The 21,306-nt window shown below is 37.2% G+C and overlaps 2 long non-coding RNA genes across 5 annotated transcripts; both read left to right on the top strand.

Annotated features, from left to right (window-relative positions):
• The first annotated feature begins 423 nt into the window (after positions 1 to 423).
• Positions 424 to 4,176, top strand: LOC110940283. Of its 2 annotated transcripts, none has more exons than XR_002592967.2 (3): positions 424 to 568; positions 1,680 to 1,769; positions 3,183 to 4,176. It is a non-coding gene; the product is annotated as an uncharacterized LOC110940283 (long non-coding RNA). The 2 variants fall into 2 exon arrangements; XR_002592966.2 differs by lacking the exon at positions 3,183 to 4,176 and adding an exon at positions 3,004 to 3,168.
• A 2,201-nt stretch (positions 4,177 to 6,377) lies between these two features.
• On the top strand, positions 6,378 to 9,432 carry LOC110940284. Of its 3 annotated transcripts, none has more exons than XR_002592968.2 (3): positions 6,378 to 6,610; positions 7,722 to 7,811; positions 9,048 to 9,432. It is a non-coding gene; the product is annotated as an uncharacterized LOC110940284 (long non-coding RNA). The 3 variants fall into 3 exon arrangements; XR_002592969.2 differs by having other exon boundaries at positions 6,383 to 6,610; positions 9,227 to 9,432; XR_004893805.1 differs by having other exon boundaries at positions 6,387 to 6,610; positions 7,722 to 9,432.
• The last annotated feature ends 11,874 nt before the right edge of the window (positions 9,433 to 21,306 follow it).

Raw genomic sequence — 21,306 nt, 5'->3', positions numbered from 1 at the left:
AAACCTTGATCCGTTATGAACAGGTCGGATGGACTATATGTTTGATGTTTAAGGAATGTTACGTACAAATCTAGGTAGATTGATTTGTGGAAAGAAATGGAGAAAGGACCTTCTAGAAATGAGGATCTTAAAGTTATGACCTTACTAATGGATAAACTAATAGTGATGAAGTAGGTTTCGGGGACGAAACCTTCTTTAAGGAGGGTAGATTTGTAACACCCCAAAACTCAAATTATTAAATTCATTAGTAGGTTACCATGTGTAATTAAATGAAATACAATAACTAAGTTATTATACTTAGTTAAATGCCTAATAAATAAGGGAATGAAATTGGTGGCAATTATGATGGTGTGATAAACTTGAGGGACTAAGGTTGCCAAAATAGAAACTGAATTTAATTAAAACAAAATTAAATCACACACAAACACACACAAGGTGTGTGCTACGATCAAGGAAAAAGGGGGTGTGAACCCTAAACCTCAAGAAATCATCAAATTGAAAAGGGAATCAAGGGCTGATTGTATGCATGAACCAAGGATGATGATCCCTTAAGCATTTCTAACATCAAGTAAGTTAAAATTTATGATTTGGTGATCTTGAATAAAATGGGTTATGATCAATTCGTGAATTGATATGAAATTAAGCATGATTGGGAATTAGAATCACCAAATAGATCTTGTGTTGTGTGTGATTTTGAGTAATTTCATCATTAGAAGCAAAACCCACTTGTTCAAGTAGTATGATGATATATGATGATCTTGTAGTTGTGAAATTTGTGTAAATATGATGAACTAGTTAGTGTGTGATGCATAATTATTAGGTTAGATTGAAGGACGGTATGAAATTTATGTAATTCTTAGTGATGATGATGAATGAAGATAAGAAATAGGAATGAAAGCATAAAAGGATTGTACATTAGGCTTAGATGATAGTACGCACACAAGGTGTATGATGAACTGTCTAAGTGAAGTTAGAATGAGAGATATTTAGAAAAGATTTGGGTGAAAACTAAATCTGCCAGAAAGTTACAGCCGAATGTAATCGGCTGTAACTGGGTCAAATCTTGTCAAAAACTGATGTTTATTGAGTTTGTGATGAACTCCCAGGAAATATCTTTCAAACCCAACTGGAATTGCATTTTTTCGACGAAAAATGAACGTTTTATGAATTTTTTTCGTATCGAATGTCAGGCTGCGTTTTCTGGCAGAATTTGCAGCCCATTACGAATGTCATAACTCAATTTAGGAATTGAGTTATGATCTAAAATTTTTACTGTATGTAGCTTCAGGTGATTAGAAAAATCTCCAACTGGAATTTCGTCAATCGGATAAACGAGTAATTTTAAATGAATTTTTCCGTAAGCTGCAGTCAGAAGTGACGAATCTGATTGCAGCTTAGTAAATGAATTTTTATAAATATTTGGTAGAGAGTTAGACACTAAAAATTTAACACAAGGATAACCCCTCCGAGGGGCATGTCGCATAAAAAGATTGTAATTTTTGCAAGCTCGTAAGTACAGTAAACGGACGTCCCCAAACAGCCTATTTTCAGTGAAATAAATTATACATGTTAGTGAATGAATGATTAATGCAAGTTGAATATGAAATTATGCAAATGTATGCTCGTTATCAAGTACAATGATGTATGCTAACAAGAATGTGTTGATGATAACCTGAAAGCGTAGGAGCCATGTCAACATGGACACGAGCATGGAAGGGCAATGGGTCAACGGTAAATACGGAAGCTATGCATGAACTCGGACGCACGAGGTAAGTGGTTTCCGTAATCACTTCTTATTTTGTTTAAGTAAGGTAGCGTTAGTTAATTGAGCATGGTGATGATTGAAGTTTGATATGGTTTTGGTTGTATGAAATCGGTAATTTTAGCTAAGTAGACCGAACGGGACAATATAAAGTTGTAATGATATGACAGATTGATGTAATGCTACGGTATTGTAACCGGGTAATGGGTAGAATTGCACATAAGTGCGCCAACCGAGAATGGGGACTTAGGTTAATGGTCAAAAGACTTAGCTTTTGACCTTAAATAAAAGAATGGTTTAACAAAATACGAACAGGTCGAATAAATGTGCATAAACTTCATAATGCTAATGAAATGCGTAAAGATTAAGGACCCGGGTAAGGGCGTTTAGCCCATAATGTAAGGACAAGTCTTACGGACAACTAGAAATAATTGTGAGCAATTTGATTGAGGAATGTTTGAGATACGCAAGTTTTAATAATAAAAATTGAATGGGTTGAATAGTCGAAACGAGTATGTAGAGCCGAAGGCTTTAAGTTAAGATTTTTCCTTCTTTAGATGTTATATTACAAGCTCATATGTTAGAAAATCGATTTACCAACGCATAGGAAAAAGAATCATGTTAATCGGATTCGTAGATCAAAAGTTATGCAAATTGTAAGTCGAAAATACCCTTGGAATTCATAGCTGGGAATTTACAGCAGCAAATTGGAAGTTTCTGTCGAAATAGAGCTGTCGCGCCCCGCGAGCGCCAGTCAGCTGGCAAATTTTGGTTTTCTTGTTTGATTTTGCATCCGGACTCGATGTTTTAATGATTTTCGATGTCCCTTAACTTATATTAAAGCCGGTTTGAATCACGAGTGATGTTATGAGCCTCCGGATAATGAAAGTATGTATTTTTCTTCGTGTTAGAGAAGAAAGATTATAAGTAATCGAGACTAGAAATGAGTGGGCATGCAGTATGGTAAGTATAAAACTTGTATCATGGAAGTTGCGATTATGATAAGAAATGCGAGATTAAGTGAATAAAAGTAGTAAGCGAGGGCTCGCGTCTATGTGTGTGTATGTGAATGTGTGCGTATGTATGTAGGTGTATATGTTGTATATATGTAGGAATTAGGAACGTATACGTTTGTGGATGCGAGATGTTATAAGTATATGAAGGAATGGTTTGGACTGGTTTCATTATGTTCTGGTACTAATGTTTGCTAATCGTGTGTTTGAGATTGGAATGAAATGCAGGTACATGAACACCGGGTTCATGAAGTATCGAAGTCGAATTCGGAACAAGAAAATACGAAAGGATAGTTGAATGAATTAAAGTTCCTACTGTTAAATTTTATTCAATATTGGACTATATGAGAATCATGTCATATGATATTGTTAATGACTAATGGTTATGATGTATGCGATGTCCACAGGTATTGCACGGATTACCGCTACTACTACCGAAGATAAGCAAGCATTGATCGAGTCACGGAGCAAGGGTTGTACGGAAATATGTATTGTCTTGAAGCGTTAATTTAATGTGGTTATTGTAAATCCCTTTTGTAAATGTTTATCATTTGTATTTGAGCCTTCAAGTAAGTAATGTGTCTAAATAAGAAAGAAACTTTTGGGCTCGTATTTTTCCGCTGTGTCATATTTAAGTTCTTACAAGTTGGTCTTACAGGGAATCGTTCATTATACGAACGGGTCATGCCCGAATTTTGTAAATAATAATACTTATTTTGGAGTAAGAAATATGGGCGTTACAAGTTGGTATCAGAGCCCTGGTTTGAGGGAAATCAAGTAGAAGGAGGTAAATACTTGAACTCAAACCCGTGTGCTCTTGTGTCAAGGAACCCATACAATCCAAGACTCGATCAAGGCCTAAGGTTAAAAGCGAATGTAAGTATGTATTAAATTATGTATTTGAAGGAAACTAATAGTATGTTATGTGAAGGGTAAGCGGAATTGCTTGGAAGGGATGATATGTGAATGTGGTTTAGGACCGATACCAAGGCATGTAATAAGACATATTGACCCAGGTACGTAAATTTAGCTTATGGGTGCATGTAATGGTAAAATCTATCAAGTGAATGAAAATTTTGAATGAAAAAAAAATAATAATAATGGAATAGTAATGAAGTTTTGAAAATATTACACGTGCTGAAACCTAATTCTTCGGACATAAGGTGGCGATTGCACGAAGACGCGGAACTAGTATGTGGATTGCGTGCCTGGCCAGTACACAAGAAACATATGACGTTCGTGAGACCGTGATAATTGTTACAGGTATGTCCGTTAGAATTAGGTAGTAGGTGGACGTGAGGGTGAAGGGAGATGTAAGACTCTCAAGAAATTGAAAGTACCTAATACAAAAGAGAAGTATGAATGACATGTTTGAATCCGCGAGACGGATTCGAAACATGAAAGGAATGAAAAGATATGAATGATATGTTAGAATCCACTAGACGGATTCGAAACATGAAAGGAATGAAAAGATATGAATGATATGTTAGAATCCACGAGACGGATTCGAAACATGAAAGGAATGAAAAGATATAAATGATATGTCAGAATCCGCGAGACGGATTCGAAAGATGAAAGGAATGAAAAGATGTGAATGATATGTTAGAAACCCCCAGACGGATTCGAAACATAGAAGGGAATGAATGATAGAATGAAAAGTTTGAATTCGTAAGTAGGTACAAATCAAATAAGTAAGAATGAATGATAAGAATGAAAGGTTCAAATTGTAAGTAATTACAGACCAAACAAATAAATAATCTTTAAAAAGCAGATATTATCCAAGTTATTTTTTTAAACATATATATATAAATATATGAATATATTTTGCTAATGCGTAGTATGCAAGAATGGTTAAAAGGACAATTGAGTTATGCAGGTCAAAAGGAGATTGCCATTTGCACCCGGTGTTCAACAAAGTAAGTTGATAGTTATTAAGCAAGTAATAGTAAAATAGCATGAAATAGTTGATTCGCCAAGTAGATAAACCGATAAAAAAAATATTGTAGTAGCAAGAAACTTTAGCCGAAAGATATAAGCTTTGAAATAAGTTATGTGTAAGACATATTATAAATTGACTCTTGGGAGTCGGGATGAATGAAGGCTACGAATTAGAGAAATTATTTAAGTAGGGACAGGAAGGGGTAAAATCTTGCAATTAATATTAAAATGATTAAATAAAGTCTTTGCAAGTATGCAAGAATGGAAAGGAATTCTGAACGTGTACTTTGATACGTCTATGATAAGTAAGAATTACCGGTTTGACTTTGAAAAGTCAAACTGCAAAAGTTGACAAATGAGCTAAAGATCTGCGAAGGAATGGTTATATATTGACCTGTCATGAACGGCTCAAACAACGAAAGAGATATGTTATAAAATGGTCATGTATTGGCCCGTTATGAACGGGTAAAACGCACTAATGTTTTAAAAGGAATCGAGAAAGAATTAATATGCAAATAAGGTGGTGTAATGAACATCACGTCTGAATGAAATATGTAAAACCCTAATCTTATAATGAGAGTGGCAGGAATCAGGAGGTGATAAACCTAGCATGGTCAGTGAAAGAATGCTCATAAGCGAAAGCTCATCACACGGATGAAAGAGGTCAATCCGGAAAATGGTACAAATGGTAATGAAGAAGACCGGTTCGCTCTTACATGCCTAAGCACTGCGCCAAGGTAGTAAGTTTAGGGAATTATTAATATCTGAATGTAAAATTATAATTATGGTTGAAAAGTACTTCCGTACAAAATTATGTGGCACAGAATGTGTTATGAAAAGGAAGGCTTGGCTTTTAGAAGTTAATTAAGATTAAGTTTCAGTTCAGGCTTATGTAGTAAGTAGTGCGAATGAGTAAGGAGGTAGAAATAGAACTCCAGGGATAAGTGAAACTATTAAAACTAATGCTAACAGTGAAATGTATTAGCAAGTTCATATGAAATTCAAATTGTTGTAATGTAAATTATGATATTAGACTCATTAGGTCGCTACTAGTCTGCACACACTAGTTTAAGTACGGTAATGTAATGAGTTGAAAATTTAAGAAGAAATTGATAAAGAATGGAATTGTAAAGTATGAGTAGTTGACCGGTTACGAACGGGTCAATGTGACGAAGAAAGCATAATGAAGAAATTGCAAAAGTAGTGACTCGTTGTAATAGGTCGCAAGAGATGAAAACTATGATAATGAAAAAAAAAATGTAAGTATTGACCCGTTATAGATGGGTCAAGACAAGCATGACGGGCTATGATAATGGTCAAAACCTTGATCCGTTATGAACAGGTCGGATGGACTATATGTTTGATGTTTAAGGAATGTTACGTACAAATCTAGGTAGATTGATTTGTGGAAAGAAATGGAGAAAGGACCTTCTAGAAATGAGGATCTTAAAGTTATGACCTTACTAATGGATAAACTAATAGTGATGAAGTAGGTTTCGGGGACGAAACCTTCTTTAAGGAGGGTAGATTTGTAACACCCCAAAACTCAAATTATTAAATTCATTAGTAGGTTACCATGTGTAATTAAATGAAATACAATAACTAAGTTATTATACTTAGTTAAATGCCTAATAAATAAGGGAATGAAATTGGTGGCAATTATGATGGTGTGATAAACTTGAGGGACTAAGGTTGCCAAAATAGAAACTGAATTTAATTAAAACAAAATTAAATCACACACAAACACACACAAGGTGTGTGCTACGATCGAACAGGAGAAAGGAAAAAGGGGGTGTGAACCCTAAACCTCAAGAAATCATCAAATTGAAAAGGGAATCAAGGGCTGATTGTATGCATGAACCAAGGATGATGATCCCTTAAGCATTTCTAACATCAAGTAAGTTAAAATTTATGATTTGGTGATCTTGAATAAAATGGGTTATGATCAATTCGTGAATTGATATGAAATTAAGCATGATTGGGAATTAGAATCACCAAATAGATCTTGTGTTGTGTGTGATTTTGAGTAATTTCATCATTAGAAGCAAAACCCACTTGTTCAAGTAGTATGATGATATATGATGATCTTGTAGTTGTGAAATTTGTGTAAATATGATGAACTAGTTAGTGTGTGATGCATAATTATTAGTTTAGATTGAAGGACGGTATGAAATTTATGTAATTCTTAGTGATGATGATGAATGAAGATAAGAAATAGGAATGAAAGCATAAAAGGATTGTACATTAGGCTTAGATGATAGTACGCACACAAGGTGTATGATGAAATGTCTAAGTGAAGTTAGAATGAGAGATATTTAGAAAAGATTTGGGTGAAAACTAAATCTGCCAGAAAGTTACAGCCGAATGTAATCGGCTGTAACTGGGTCAAATCTTGTCAAAAACTGATGTTTATTGAGTTTGTGATGAACTCCCAGGAAATATCTTTCAAACCCAACTGGAATTGCATTTTTTCGACGAAAAATGAACGTTTTATGAATTTTTTTCGTATCGAATGTCAGGCTGCGTTTTCTGGCAGAATTTGCAGCCCATTACGAATGTCATAACTCAATTTAGGAATTGAGTTATGATCTAAAATTTTTACTGTATGTAGCTTCAGGTGATTAGAAAAATCTCCAACTAGAATTTCGTCAATCGGATAAACGAGTAATTTTAAATGAATTTTTCCGTAAGCTGCAGTCAGAAGTGACGAATCTGATTGCAGCTTAGTAAATGAATTTTTATAAATTTTTGGTAGAGAGTTAGACACTAAAACTTTAACACAAGGATAACCCCTCCGAGAGGCATGTCGCATAAAAAGATTGTAATTTTTGCAAGCTCGTAAGTACAGTAAACGGACGTCCCCAAACAGCCTATTTTCAGTGAAATATATTATACATGTTAGTGAATGAATGATTAATGCAAGTTGAATATGAAATTATGCAAATGTATGCTCGTTATCAAGTACAATGATGTATGCTAACAAGAATGTGTTGACGATAACCTGAAAGCGTAGGAGCCATGTCAACATGGACACGAGCATGGAAGGGCAATGGGTCAACGGTAAATACGGAAGCTATGCATGAACTCGGACGCACGAGGTAAGTGATTTCCGTAATCACTTCTTATTTTGTTTAAGTAAGGTAGCGTTAGTTAATTGAGCATGGTGATGATTGAAGTTTGATATGGTTTTGGTTGTATGAAATCGGTAATTTTAGCTAAGTAGACCGAACGGGACAATATAAAGTTGTAATGATATGACAGATTGATGTAATGCTACGGTATTGTAACCGGGTAATGGGTAGAATTGCACATAAGTGCGCCAACCGAGAATGGGGACTTAGGTTAATGGTCAAAAGACTTAGCTTTTGACCTTAAATAAAAGAATGGTTTAACAAAATACGAACAGGTCGAATAAATGTGCATAAACTTCATAATGCTAATGAAATGCGTAAAGATTAAGGACCCGGGTAAGGGCGTTTAGCCCATAGTGTAAGGACAAGTCTTACGGACAACTAGAAATAATTGTGAGCAATTTGATTGAGGAATGTTTGAGATACGCAAGTTTTAATAATAAAAAATATGAATGGGTTGAATAGTCGAAACGAGTATGTAGAGCCGAAGGCTTTAAGTTAAGATTTTTCCTTATTTGAATGTTATATTACAAGCTCATATGTTAGAAAATCGATTTACCAACGCATAGGAAAAAGAATCATGTTAATCGGATTCGTAGATCAAAAGTTATGCAAATTGTAAGTCGAAAATACCCTTGGAATTCATAGCTGGGAATTTACAGCAGCAAATTGGAAGTTTCTGTCGAAATAGAGCTGTCGCGCCCCGCGAGCGCCAGTCAGCTGGCAAATTTTGGTTTTCTTGTTTGATTTTGCATCCGGACTCGATGTTTTAATGATTTTCGATGTCCCTTAACTTATATTAAAGCCGGTTTGAATCACGAGTGATGTTATGAGCCTCCGGATAATGAAAGTATGTATTTTTCTTCGTGTTAGAGAAGAAAGATTATAAGTAATCGAGACTAGAAATGAGTGGGCATGCAGTATGGTAAGTATAAAACTTATATCATGGAAGTTGCGATTATGATAAGAAATGCGAGATTAAGTGAATAAAAGTAGTAAGCGAGGGCTCGCGTCTATGTGTGTGTATGTGAATGTGTGCGTATGTATGTAGGTGTATATGTTGTATGTATGTAGGAATTAGGAACGTATACGTTTGTGGATGCGAGATGTTATAAGTATATGAAGGAATGGTTTGGACTGGTTTCATTATGTTCTAGTACTAATGTTTGCTAATCGTGTGTTTGAGATTGGAATGAAATGCAGGTACATGAACACCGGGTTCATGAAGTATCGAAGTCGAATTCGGAACAAGAAAATACGAAAGGATAGTTGAATGAATTAAAGTTCCTACTGTTAAATTTTATTCAATATTGGACTATATGAGAATCATGTCGTATGATATTGTTATTGACTAATGGTTATGATGTATGCGATGTCCACAGGTATTGCACGGATTACCGCTACTACTACCGAAGATAAGCAAGCGTTGATCGAGTCACGGAGCAAGGGTTGTACGGAAATATGTATTGTCTTGAAGCGTTAATTTAATGTGGTTATTGTAAATCCCTTTTGTAAATGTTTATCATTTGTATTTGAGCCTTCAAGTAAGTAATGTGTCTAAATAAGAAAGAAATTTTTTGGGCTCGTATTTTTCCGCTGTGTCATATTTAAGTTCTTACAAGTTGGTCTTACAGGGAATCGTTCATTATACGAACGGGTCATGCCCGAATTTTGTAAATAATAATACTTATTTTGGAGTAAGAAATATGGGCGTTACAGGGTATCAAGACCCTTTGTTTTGATACCAAACATATTTTCTAACTTCATTAAACATGTTTTAACATGTTTAGCTCGTCACTTTTAGGATGGTGCTTCTATAGGGTCGTAAGATAAGCGGTCTAAACAACCGCTTAGGCTTTCGAGCCCGACCCGTTTGGTCGATCATTAGGATCTGACCAAACATATAATGTAACCACAGTTGTATAGGGAATAACCTTCCGAGGTTATACCTTATGGTCACTTCGTTTAGTTAGTTGTATGATAGGTAGTTTATATGCCTTAGGAAAATGACCAAAATGCCCTTTTTCGCATAATTTCATTTTAAGCATATGTAACACATGTTTTGACATCTAAACGGATTACATAACATAATTAGATATGTTAAGGCATATAATACTTGTCATAGGACTAGTTAGGCGTCTCGAACGCGCTTTCGCACGAACGATGCGTTAAACTGGCGTAAGCTACCTTAATGGGTCGTAAGCGCTTAGGATAGGTTTCGATTTAGAATATAGGCTTTGTTAAACCATATCACATGAGTTCCAACACTCATTTGGTTTACAAGACCTCATTCTACCCGATCTTCCGATTTAGGTGTCGATTCCCTAACATAGTATCTGTTACCCTAGGAACCGCTTCAACACTTGAACTCTTGGTCTTTTGAGCTTTGTTATACCCTTTGAACCGGGACTATACGCAACCCCAGGCGAGTACATAGTTCACCTCTTTTACTGTTTTCAAATGTTTTGGGGTGATTCATATGTGTAATCGTTCAGTTTTCAAAATGTATGGCATATGTGTGTTTACTAAGTGCTTTTATGTGTATTATTCTGATTATGCAAATGTAATGTTTTATCCTTAAGTGATCTACCTATCTTCATAGTTAGATTCATGTAGGATATTTGAAGTACAGTCTTAGATCTTCCTATCTTCATAGTGAGATTTTTAAGAAGTACTTTACAACTCGATGGTTGGTTTTTGTGTAGTTTGTTGGTGATTTAGATAATGAAACGGGTGTAATACAATAAGCACATGGTGGATACGCCGCTGGTACTTCCTATATATAAGTGTGCTTATTGTATTACCCTTCGTGGCGTTATCCCGAATCACCATTAGGATTTAGGATTGTTTCGATTCGATGTGACAGAACCCAAAATCCTTATAGCATCTATCTATCTTTATAGGTTGATTCTTGTAGGATGTTTAAAGTACTAATATTGGAGTCCCTGTTTGGATTCATTGTGTACTTTAATGCGTGTTAGGTTAGACGATGTTACGAGAACCTTATCCCTGTAGTATCTATCTATCTTCATAGTTAGACATATATGGGATGTTTAGAGTACTGATATTGGAGTCCCTGTTTGGATTCATTGTGTATTTTAATGCGTGTTAGGTTAGACGATGTTACGAGAACCTGATCCCTGTAGTATCTATCTATCTTCATAGTTAGACCTATATGGGATGTTTAGAGTACTGATATTGGAGTCCCTGTTTGGATTCATTGTGTACTTTAATGCGTGTTTACGAGGTGGAACAAGTTGACGATTATGTGTTTATGTGGTAGTTGTGATTTAGATAATGAAACGAGTGTAATAAAATAAGAACATTGTGGATACGCTGCTGGTACTTCCTATATATATGTGTTCTTATTTTATTATTCTTGTAGCGTTATCTGGATCACTTTAGGATTTTGTGTACAATTGTTTCAATGTTTGGTTATCAAAATCTTGGTAGAATCTCCCATATTTTTATATGTTAGATTCTTAGAAAAATATATGAAGTATTATCATGACTCATTGATTTGATTTGTATAATACTTATATAAGTTTCGATTTATTTCAAAACAATTATTATTAATCCTTGATTGGATTCCTAATAACATTTTAACAAGTATTGTTAGGATCTGAGTTTGGATTGATTGTGATTTGCGTTTGAAATTAAATGAACAAGTGAAAGAGTGGTGCAGCGGAATTTATATGAAACAAACTTTGCACAATCAAACAGAAGAAATGCTTTCAATCATACATTTTCAACAATGAATAAAATGATTAAATTTATTTTTAAACTCTGATTACAATGCAAGTATGATATGCAAAACTCCCCCTTAGCCCGAGCTCAGTGTTTGTTCGTGCAGAAAGAAGATGGTGTACAGAGTACTGTTCTATTTATAGGCACTTGCAAACCTCTGAGCATCTAAGCTGACGTCACCATGAAAGTGACATCTAACCTCCTAACAAACTCTAACAACTGATCTATACAAATACTGCTTATGCTAACTACTGATATTACATTACAATGCATAAACCAAATATAAACTGCTGCTGCATCCTTCCACTGCTGTGAGCCCAGCAGATGTTGTTATGATCAGCAGTGCTTGATCCAAGGCAGTAGATTGAGCAGCAGAGCTTTAGTTCTTCTATCAGACTTTGTCTTGGTCAGTAGTTGCAGGTCAGCAGATTGCATGATCAACGGATAAGAGGTCAGCAGATGTTGAAACCACTTTCAAGGGGAGAGACTTGCAACCAAACATCTGCTTATTTTGAATCTACTGTTGTGATCCATTTTTGGCTTTTATTATCTGTTCCTTTGGTTGGGTTCAATCCCAACAATCTCCCCCTGGAACAGATAATGCCAAAACTCTCCATTATAGTAGATTTTTATTGCCTCAACAACAGTTCCCTTATTTGCCCTTTGAATTGTAGTTCAAAGGTTAAGGCATCTGTATCATCTTCATCCCTGCTAAGTGGAAGATCAAGGAGATCCTGCAAATCTTCAAGTCTTAGGCCAAGAGCTTGTTCCCTTGTAAATTTCTTCACTTCGCCATCTGCCCTGACCATAGTCAATACGTGGTTCTGTTTGTCAGTTTTCCACTCTTGTATTTTTAGGCGAGATGGGTTTCTTGGGAGATTTTTATTTGTTGAGGAGTTTGGTGAGGCTGGCATATTCATAACTGGCTGAGCAGTATGTGCAGATTTTTCCAGTTCAAATTCTTCTTTCAACATTACCAACGCGCCTGTTTTCACAATGGCTTTTCCTGTAAGAATTTCTTGAACTGTTTCAGAACCTAACTGGCTTTGTCTCCGTCTTTTATAGATGGCAGTACCAGCAGGGGCAGTGGTTCTTTTGAGATGTGGCTTTGATGATCCTTTCGAAACCTCTGCTTTGGAGTAGTCAGGCTTTTGTGGAGCTTTTGGATCTTTCTTCCTTAGCTCTTCCAAACTCTTGTAGGTGGCCCTGACCCTCGCTTCTCCCCACTTAGACACAGAGTTCTTTGACCCATATTCAGCAATTATCAGCTCCTCTTTCATTCTCTTCAGCTCTAAAGTTTTATCAGCTTCAACCCTTTTGAATTTTTCTGGGGGAGTCTGCTTGACTTTATTTTTTATCATTTCATGAATCCTGGCTACTTCCTTTTCAAGCTCAGGAATAGTCCAGTTTCTGAACATGTGCTTCTCCCCCTTGTATGTCTTGTAGGTCATGATGTTTTCAATGTAGTCTTTTCTCAAGGACTCATCTGCCTTTTCTGAGATTTGCTGACATACATTCTTTGCAAACTGTTCCAAAGCTTTGACCTGTGTAAGTAGAAACTGATAGTTTTGTTGATACTCTCTATCAGATTTCCCTTGTTTGTTTTTGATTGAGATATCCTCTGCTTGCTTGGCCTTGATTTTCAAGTATTCTTCAATATTGGTTGGCCTGGGATATCCTTCAATCGATGGCAAACTCCTTTTGGCAGGGTCATCCTCATAGTAGAAGGACTTAATCTCTTCTCTGACTGTTATAAGTTCAAGAGGAAATTGAACACCTGCAGGAGGTAAGGGTTTGTATAGTTGAGCTGAAGAGAGAGGAATGGGTTTTGAAACTGTGACAAGTGCTTGGGATTTTGAAGCTTTTGGTGGTGGAGATGGAGAATCATCATCTGATATGACAACCCTTTTCCTTTTTATTTTAGGAAGGGCAGATGATGTTTTAGGTGGATCAGTGGTTTGTGTTTGACTAACAGCTGTTGAAACAACTAGTGTTTCAACCACTGTTGTCATTACAGTAGATGTTTTGTCATCTGCTGTCTTCTGCTTTAGGGCAGGGACAGATGGTGATGGTAAGGCAGTGGTGGTGTGTGTGTTGAAGTGGTGTGTGTTTGAATGGGAGCAGTTGTTGTAACAATTGTTTGGGTGGAGGTTTGATGTAGGTGGCTTTTGGACAGTGTTTTTGGAGAGTGCTTTGAAAGGCTGGATGGTGTGGATTTGGGTTTCCTTACTTTTCTAGTAAGCTTTCCTTTTGGAATCGGATTTTGATCATCCTTTTCACCAGAACAACCCTGCGCATTCAGCTTCATGAAAGCTTTCTTCTCCTCATTCCACTTTGACAAGGCCTTTGCCATTCTATCCCTTTTTACACTTATGACAGCATCATCAAGTGCATTCTGGGTAACATCAACCTTTTTACTACCATCTGGCAAAGGAATATCTCTGAGCATTGCACCTGTTGTTGTATCAAGATACAGCCCATTATCAATCCCCTTCTTTACCCACTCCTTAATTTTATCCCCCTTTTTGGCATTATCTGCAGGGAGGTCATCAATATAAAGTACAGTCGGAGGAGCAGTGCCAGTGGTTGTTAGCAATTGGGCCTTAAGAGCCTTAATGTCATCATTTGTATCCCGGAACCTAGACTCCATTGCCTTTTTAAGCTCTTGAACATGTTTTTCATGTTCTTAGGCCAATTGAAATTGTTGATGGAGAAAAGGTTGAAAGAGGTTCCAGAGCTCATTTGTAACATTTGCTGGTGGTGGAGCAGGTGTTTGAGATTGAACAGCAGTGGATGGTACCTTTTGAATTGTTAACAACTGTTGCAGCATTTCTTTAATTTCTGCAACAGATGTGTCCAATTTTTCAACACGTGCCGTCAATTCTTGGTACTTTAAACCATCACCCAATTTAATGGGATCATCTGATTTCCCACTAGCAGTGGTTTTATCAGAAGTTGAGGTAGGGAGTGTACTCCAAACATCAACAACTGATGCCCCTTTTTCTTGGTACTGGGGTCTTCTTCCTTCAACACTTGATAATCTTTTGATGTTACCAGTGGTTAGTACAAACTCACTGGCAGATAACAGAGGTGTTATGGAAGGAATTGCCTCTAAGGAAGTCTTATTGATGTAACCATTGTCCAAGTGTAAACCTGTAGGTTCAACACTTGTAGTGGCTTCTTCACTTGGAATACCACCAAGAGTTACTTGTAACTCAAGGGGTGTAACCTCCTCAGGTTGTGTTGGTGGGTTAGCAAAGATTGATACATCAAGCCTAGTCTCTTGTTAAGGTATTTTCTCATAAACAAGTGATTGAGAAGGACTGGTTTGTGCTAGGTTCAAATCAATTGCATCCAACAGTAGTTTGGTGTTTGGTGGAAATGGGGATGTGAGGGTAGGCTTAGAAAGCGGAATTGCCCCGGGTATTGGGCTGTGGAGGATGGAAACGAGTGCTTCCAGAGCCTCATGATGTGGTGACCCTGTTTGTACAACCTGTTCTTTTTGTGAAGAGACGGGAGGAGTTTCAGGTATGGGTGGAGATATTTCTACCAACTGCTGTGAGGAAGTAGCAGCAGTGGTTTGTTGTGATTTTTGTGCAATCACAGGCAGTTGCTCTGGTATCTCATCCTCAAGAGTTGCCTTTTTGATGGGTTTGGTGGGTTTTTGATTTTTCTTTTTATGTGGCTGTTTGGTGATTTTAGGTGTGGGTTTCAAGACAGTTGTTTGACTGCCTTGATCACCTTGAGCAGTGGGCTCAGCAGCAGATACCTGAGGAGCAGTGTTTGCTGCTAAAATCTGCTCAGGCACCTCTGCTCGTGTTTTACAAGGTGTTGACATTCTTGAAAAAGTTTCAGCAGTTAAGCTGTTCATTTGAAAAGAGTCACCTTGGTTTATTACCGCAATATCATCCTTACTGAACTGTTTCTCAAAATAATAACTTAACAATCTTGGGAACAGTAAGAATGATTTTGTTTCAACATTTTTAACCAAATCATTGAAAATTGCCTTGGAGTAGTTAAGATTTTCTCCTTGTAAAATAGCATACCCCAAGTTTTGAATTTTCATTAGTACTTCATTAAAGGAAGTGGTTTTGTTTGAAACACACATGAGAAGGGTATGAAATAAAAATCTGGTTGCATAAAGCAAGAAACCTTTTTGTAAGGTGTCCCTCTTCATTGTGTCTGCATACCCTCTCTCAATGAAGTCAATTTTTAACTCGTTTTTAGGGAAAAAATCTTTACCTTGCAGATCATCGAGTTGAAAGACTTCTGATATAGATTGCGGTGTAATTCTGACTGCTTTCTTCTGCAGAGTAGAGTTAATGACTATGACATCTTTACGTTGTTTTTCAAGGATGCAATTTTTCCAAAACTCTCTCTGAGTTTGCAGGTAAATCGGTGCATCAGCGGTTAACAAAGTTTTGTACTTTGAGGCGTTGAGCAGATCTAGGATGGAATCAAATGTGTTGATGGTACCGGGTTTTATGAGAAGACCCAGTAGATTATGAGATGGTTTGTGTGGTATTTCGGTGGAGGTAGCCTTTTGAGAGGCCCCTTTAGAAGCTTTTGCGGATGATTTCGATTTGGTCATTTTGAAGATGAGAATCGAAGATGAGATTGTGGAGTGATTTGAAGAAATGTGATGAAAACTGCTTTGAGAAGAGAATTTTTGAAAATTCAATTCGACAGTGAAACCCTGTTTGGATGTTGAAAGGGGGTTTTATAGAGGAAGAGTGAATGCTGACGTGGCAGCAGTTACAAAAGGTCTGACCACTAAGTATTGTCCGCATGCCATCCCCTGGTGAAGTGAAGGACGGTACTTTTGAACAGTACTTTTTGTGAAAATAACTGGTGAAAGCAGTAGTTATAATGGAAATGGAGGACAGTGGATGCTTTTCACTATCAGTAGATAGCTCAGCAGTGGATACAACACTGATTATGATCATCAGTGGTTATCAAAAAAAATGAGAACAGGGGATGACTTTCAGCAGTGGACAGACTTTTGTAGCAGCACAGACTTTTGAACCCAATCAGTGGATATGGCAGACTTTTAAGATTTTAATGAAAAATTCATTTTTAGCTATTTTTAAGGATGGATTTTTGATTTTCTGAAAACATTTTGATGCTTTTATTCATAGAAAAACAGGATTTTGCCTGTTATTCCATGTTGAGCATACCAATCCTAGAGATCAAGCTTTCAAAGGTAGAGGTGTCTAATGCTTTGGTTAGCACATCTGCCAGCTGATCTTTAGTTGGAACATGATGCAGAGACATCAAACCTTTTTCATAGCAATCCCTCACAAAGTGATGTTTGATGTCGATATGTTTGGTGGTTGAATGGGAAACTGGATTTTTGATGATATTTTCTGCTGCCTGGCTGTCCAACATGAGTGGTGTCTTCAAGGCAGTGATACCAAAATCCAGTAACTGATTCTGAAGCCAGAGCAGTTGGGCTGTACAGGTTGTAGCAGCTATGTATTCTGCCTCAGCAGTGGATGTGGAAACAGCTGCTTGCTTTTTGGTTTGCCAAGACACTAAGCAATTGCCTAGGAATTGGCACCCTCCTGAAGTGGACTTCCTTGTTTTATCACATCCAGCAAAGTCACTATCTGAAAAACCTGAAAGCTCATTTTTACCATCAGCTGGATACCAGATACCAAGTGTGGGAGCACCTTTGAGGTATCTGAATATCCTTTTTACAGCAATAAGGTTTGACTTTCTAGGGGATGATTGGGATCTTGCACAGACACATGTTGCAAACATGATATCTGGTCTAGATGTAGTTAGGTACAATAAAGACCCAATCATGCTTCTATATAAGGTCTGATCAACCAAATCATCATTTTCTTCAGACATGACCAATTTGTTGGTTGCAATGGGTGTACTACATGGCTTACAATCATCCATATCAAATTTCTTTAAAAGTTATTTTGCATATTTGCCTTGATGGATGAAAGTGCCATTTTGCAGCTGCTTTACTTGGAGACCAAGAAAGCACTGTAGTTCACCCATTGCACTCATTTCAAACTCAGCTGTCATGAGTTGTCTGAACTCTTCACACATTTTATTACATGTGCTTCCAAAAATGATGGCATCCACATAAATCTGGACAATCATCAAATCCTTCCCTCTCCATTTTAAAAACAGTGTTTTATCAATCCTGCCTCTGGTGAAACCAATGGAAAGTAAAAAGGTGGAAAGAGTTTCATACCAGGCTCTGGGTGCTTGTTTCAAGCCATACAAAGCTTTGTTTAGCTTGTAGACATGATCTGGATAAAATGGATCCTCAAAACCTGGAGGTTGACAGACATATACCTCTTCTTGAATCTTACCATAGAGGAATGCACATTTTATATCCATTTGGTACACCTTGATATTGTGGTTGACAGCAAAGGCCAGAAAGAGTCTGATTGCTTCAAGTCTTGCAACAGGAGAAAAAGTTTCATCATAATCAATTCCCTCTTCTTGTCTGTAGCCTTGAACCACAAGCCTGTTTGTTCTTGACAACAATACCCCTTTCATCAGTTTTGTTTTTGAAGACCCACTTTGTGCCAATAGGACTTACATTCTCTGGCAGTGGTACAAGCTCCCATACTTGTTGTCTTCTGAACTGTTGGAGTTCTTCTTGCATGGCCTCTACCCAGTTGTTGTCTTTCAGTGCCTCTTGGTACTTGACTGGCTGATGGAGTGATAGAAAGCCAGCAAAAAGACAAATGTTTTGGGACTGCTTTCTTGTGAGCACCTCTTCATTGATGTTGCCAATGATTTGATCTGGTGGATGAGATTTCAAGAAGATTAGCTCTCCTTGGTAGGGAATGATGGCATTTTGTGGTGAAGGTTACAGATGTGTATCATCTGAGCTAACCACTGCTGGTGACTTTGATGACCCAGCAGTGGCTTCAAAAGGTGGAGGCATTGGAGGTAAAGGTGTGAACATCTACTGACTTTGATCCACTGTTTGAGGACTTTTGTCAGCAGTCTTTGATGAGGAGGAAGCAGTGGTTAAGGGGATACTTTGGTCAACAACTGTTGAGGTAGCAGTGGTTGATCTTTGACAACTGTTTTGAACAACTGATGCTCCCCCTCTTGAGGCAGACTTTTGAGGAATGATGATTTCATATCCATAGTCTGGTGATGAATCCTCTGATGGACCTACAGTGTTAGTCTTGACAACAGTATTTTCAAAGGTGAATTTTTCAAGATCAAACAGTTCTGCAGGATTTACAGGGATTTTCAGTGATGAAAGTTCATTGAACTTTACATTCAAAGTCTCTTCCACTGCTTTGGTCCGTGTATTAAACACTTTGTAGGCCTTAGCAGTGGATGAGTATCCCAAGTGATATCCCATATCGATTTTGGCTGCAAATTTTGATATAGAATCTTTTAAGTTCAAAATGAAGCATGGGCAACCAAAAACTTTGAAATATGAGATTAATGGCTTTATTTTATACAGAATTTCGTAAGCAGTCTTTTTGTGCCTGGAGTTGATTAACACTCTGTTTTGGACATAGCAAGCAGTGTTTACTGCCTCTGCCCAAAAAGTTAATGGCAAACCTGAATCTGCAAGCATGGTTCTGGCAGCCTCAATCAATGTTCTGTTTTTTCTTTCAACAACTCCATTTTGCACTGGTGTTCTAGGGATGCTGTACTGCCTTACAATCCCTTTCTTCACACAGAAGGCATCCAACTCCTTATTTTTGAATTCTGTGCCATTGTCACTCCTGAAGACTTTTACTGGAAGGTCAAATTGCTTTTCAACCTGTATCACAAAGTCTTGCAAAATGCCTGCAGTCTCATCTTTAGAGTGTAAAAAGAAGGTCCATGTAAACCTAGAGAAGTCATCAACAATAACCAAACAATATCTTTTCTTTTTGAGACTCATGACTTGCACTGGGCCAAACAAATCCATGTGCAGCATCTGCAAGCACTGGGTTGTTTTGGACCCTTCAATGGACTTAAAAGAGCTCTTGTGCTGTTTTCCTTTTAAACAGGAAACACAGTGTTCAGGACATGAAAACATTTTTTGTGGCAAGCCTCTTACTAATCCATTTTTTGAAATTTCATTGATTGTTTTGAGATTTGTGTGTCCCAGTCTATTGTGCCATAGCTCTGTCTCTTTGTTAGAGGCAGCTAAGAACAGACAGGCATCAGCTCTGGGACACTCTCTTGACATGTCAACAACATAAACATTGCCATTTCTTTGAGCAACAAGTTTTGTTGAGCTTTTCTTGATTATTGCTTCAATCTTACTAACCATTTCTGGTCCAACAATCCTACAACAATCCTTTGTGAAGAATGATCCAAACCCTTTATCACTCATTTGAGACACACTCAGGAGGTTGAATTTCAGATTATCATTAAGATTGACATTTTCAAATTTTACATTTCCAGACTTTACAATACCAGAACCCAGAACCTTTCCCTTACTATTATTACCAAAGGATATATCACCCCCTCCATGGATTTTGAAATCTTGAAGAAGGGCATTACATCCTGTCATGTGCCTGGAGCCTCCACTATCTACATACCAAAGACTATCTAAGCATGCAGAAGCTCCCTGCATATGAAGTAAAGGATTAGTTCAAAAAGGTTTCCAAAGCCAACAGGGCTTTGGATGGGGTCTCAACAGTGTCTGGGATGGAGGCAGATGCATGGACAGTGGTTAGCTCAGGGGTTTGTACATTTTTGGGAATGTATTTCTCTAACCACTGTTGGGGGTCTTGACCTATCATCTATTGATAACCAAAAGGATGCCTGTTCACTTTTGGTTTAGAGGGCTTTTTGTAAGTCTCATAAATGTGTGGAATCCTTTGGTATGATGCTTTTTCCTTGCCTTTTCTGAATTGATTGGCTGGAGGTGCATCTGTCACCTGTACATCCCTTTGAATAGATGTTTGGTTCAGCTGTTTTGTGACAGCAGTTTGGACAGGGATGAACAGTGGTTGTTTCTTGGTGAACTTAACAGATGATGCTGATGAACTTAAGGATGTTTTTGCAGTGTACTCTTTCTTCTTTTCATCAAAGTTTTTGAGATACACACATTCCTTAGTTTTGTGGTTATTTTTACCACAGATGGTGCAGCTGGCAGCAAGTGAAATGTACTTTGTTTTGTTTGTATCATATGCTTTTAGATGAAAACAATCTTTTGTTAGATGATTCTTCTTTTCACAGAATTCACAAAACAAGTTTTTGATCTTTTCTCTTTTCTTCCTTTTCTCAGATTCCTTTGCAACAGAGTTTTGAACCTCTGTTGGGATATCTTTGATAGGAATGACTCTTGCTTTTGGAGCTTTGACACCATCAGTGGTTGTGAAATCCATTGGTTTGAAATTTTCAAGGATATCACACTCATCAGACCATGTGGGTTTAAATTGGTATTTCTCAATTTCCTCAAAAGTTGAGGATCCCACAGATCTTTCCAGAGTAATTTTGTTACCAAGTTTGTCGGTTATTTTAACCTCTTGGCCATTTTTGTTGGTTTGTATGATTTCAGAAGAAACAGCTTGCATTGCAGCAGTGCTTGCAATGTCATCATATTTTCTATGACCTATACCAAACTTGACATTGCTTTTAAGCTGTTTCTCAAGCATAACCTCATACCCTTTGCAAGACTCCACCCACCTTTCACAGGTGATCTGGGTAGACTCTAACTCCTTTTTGCAAACTTGGTATTTTTCTACCATAGTTTGGAGTTGAGTTTTGGTTATGCTTTGTT

The sequence above is a fragment of the Helianthus annuus genome, chromosome 5 (genome assembly GCF_002127325.2).
Source record: "Helianthus annuus cultivar XRQ/B chromosome 5, HanXRQr2.0-SUNRISE, whole genome shotgun sequence".
In the NCBI taxonomy this organism is placed as follows: Eukaryota; Viridiplantae; Streptophyta; class Magnoliopsida; order Asterales; family Asteraceae; genus Helianthus; species Helianthus annuus.
Note: the sequence above shows the minus strand (reverse complement) of the source record. Positions and strands in the feature narration are given on the sequence as shown.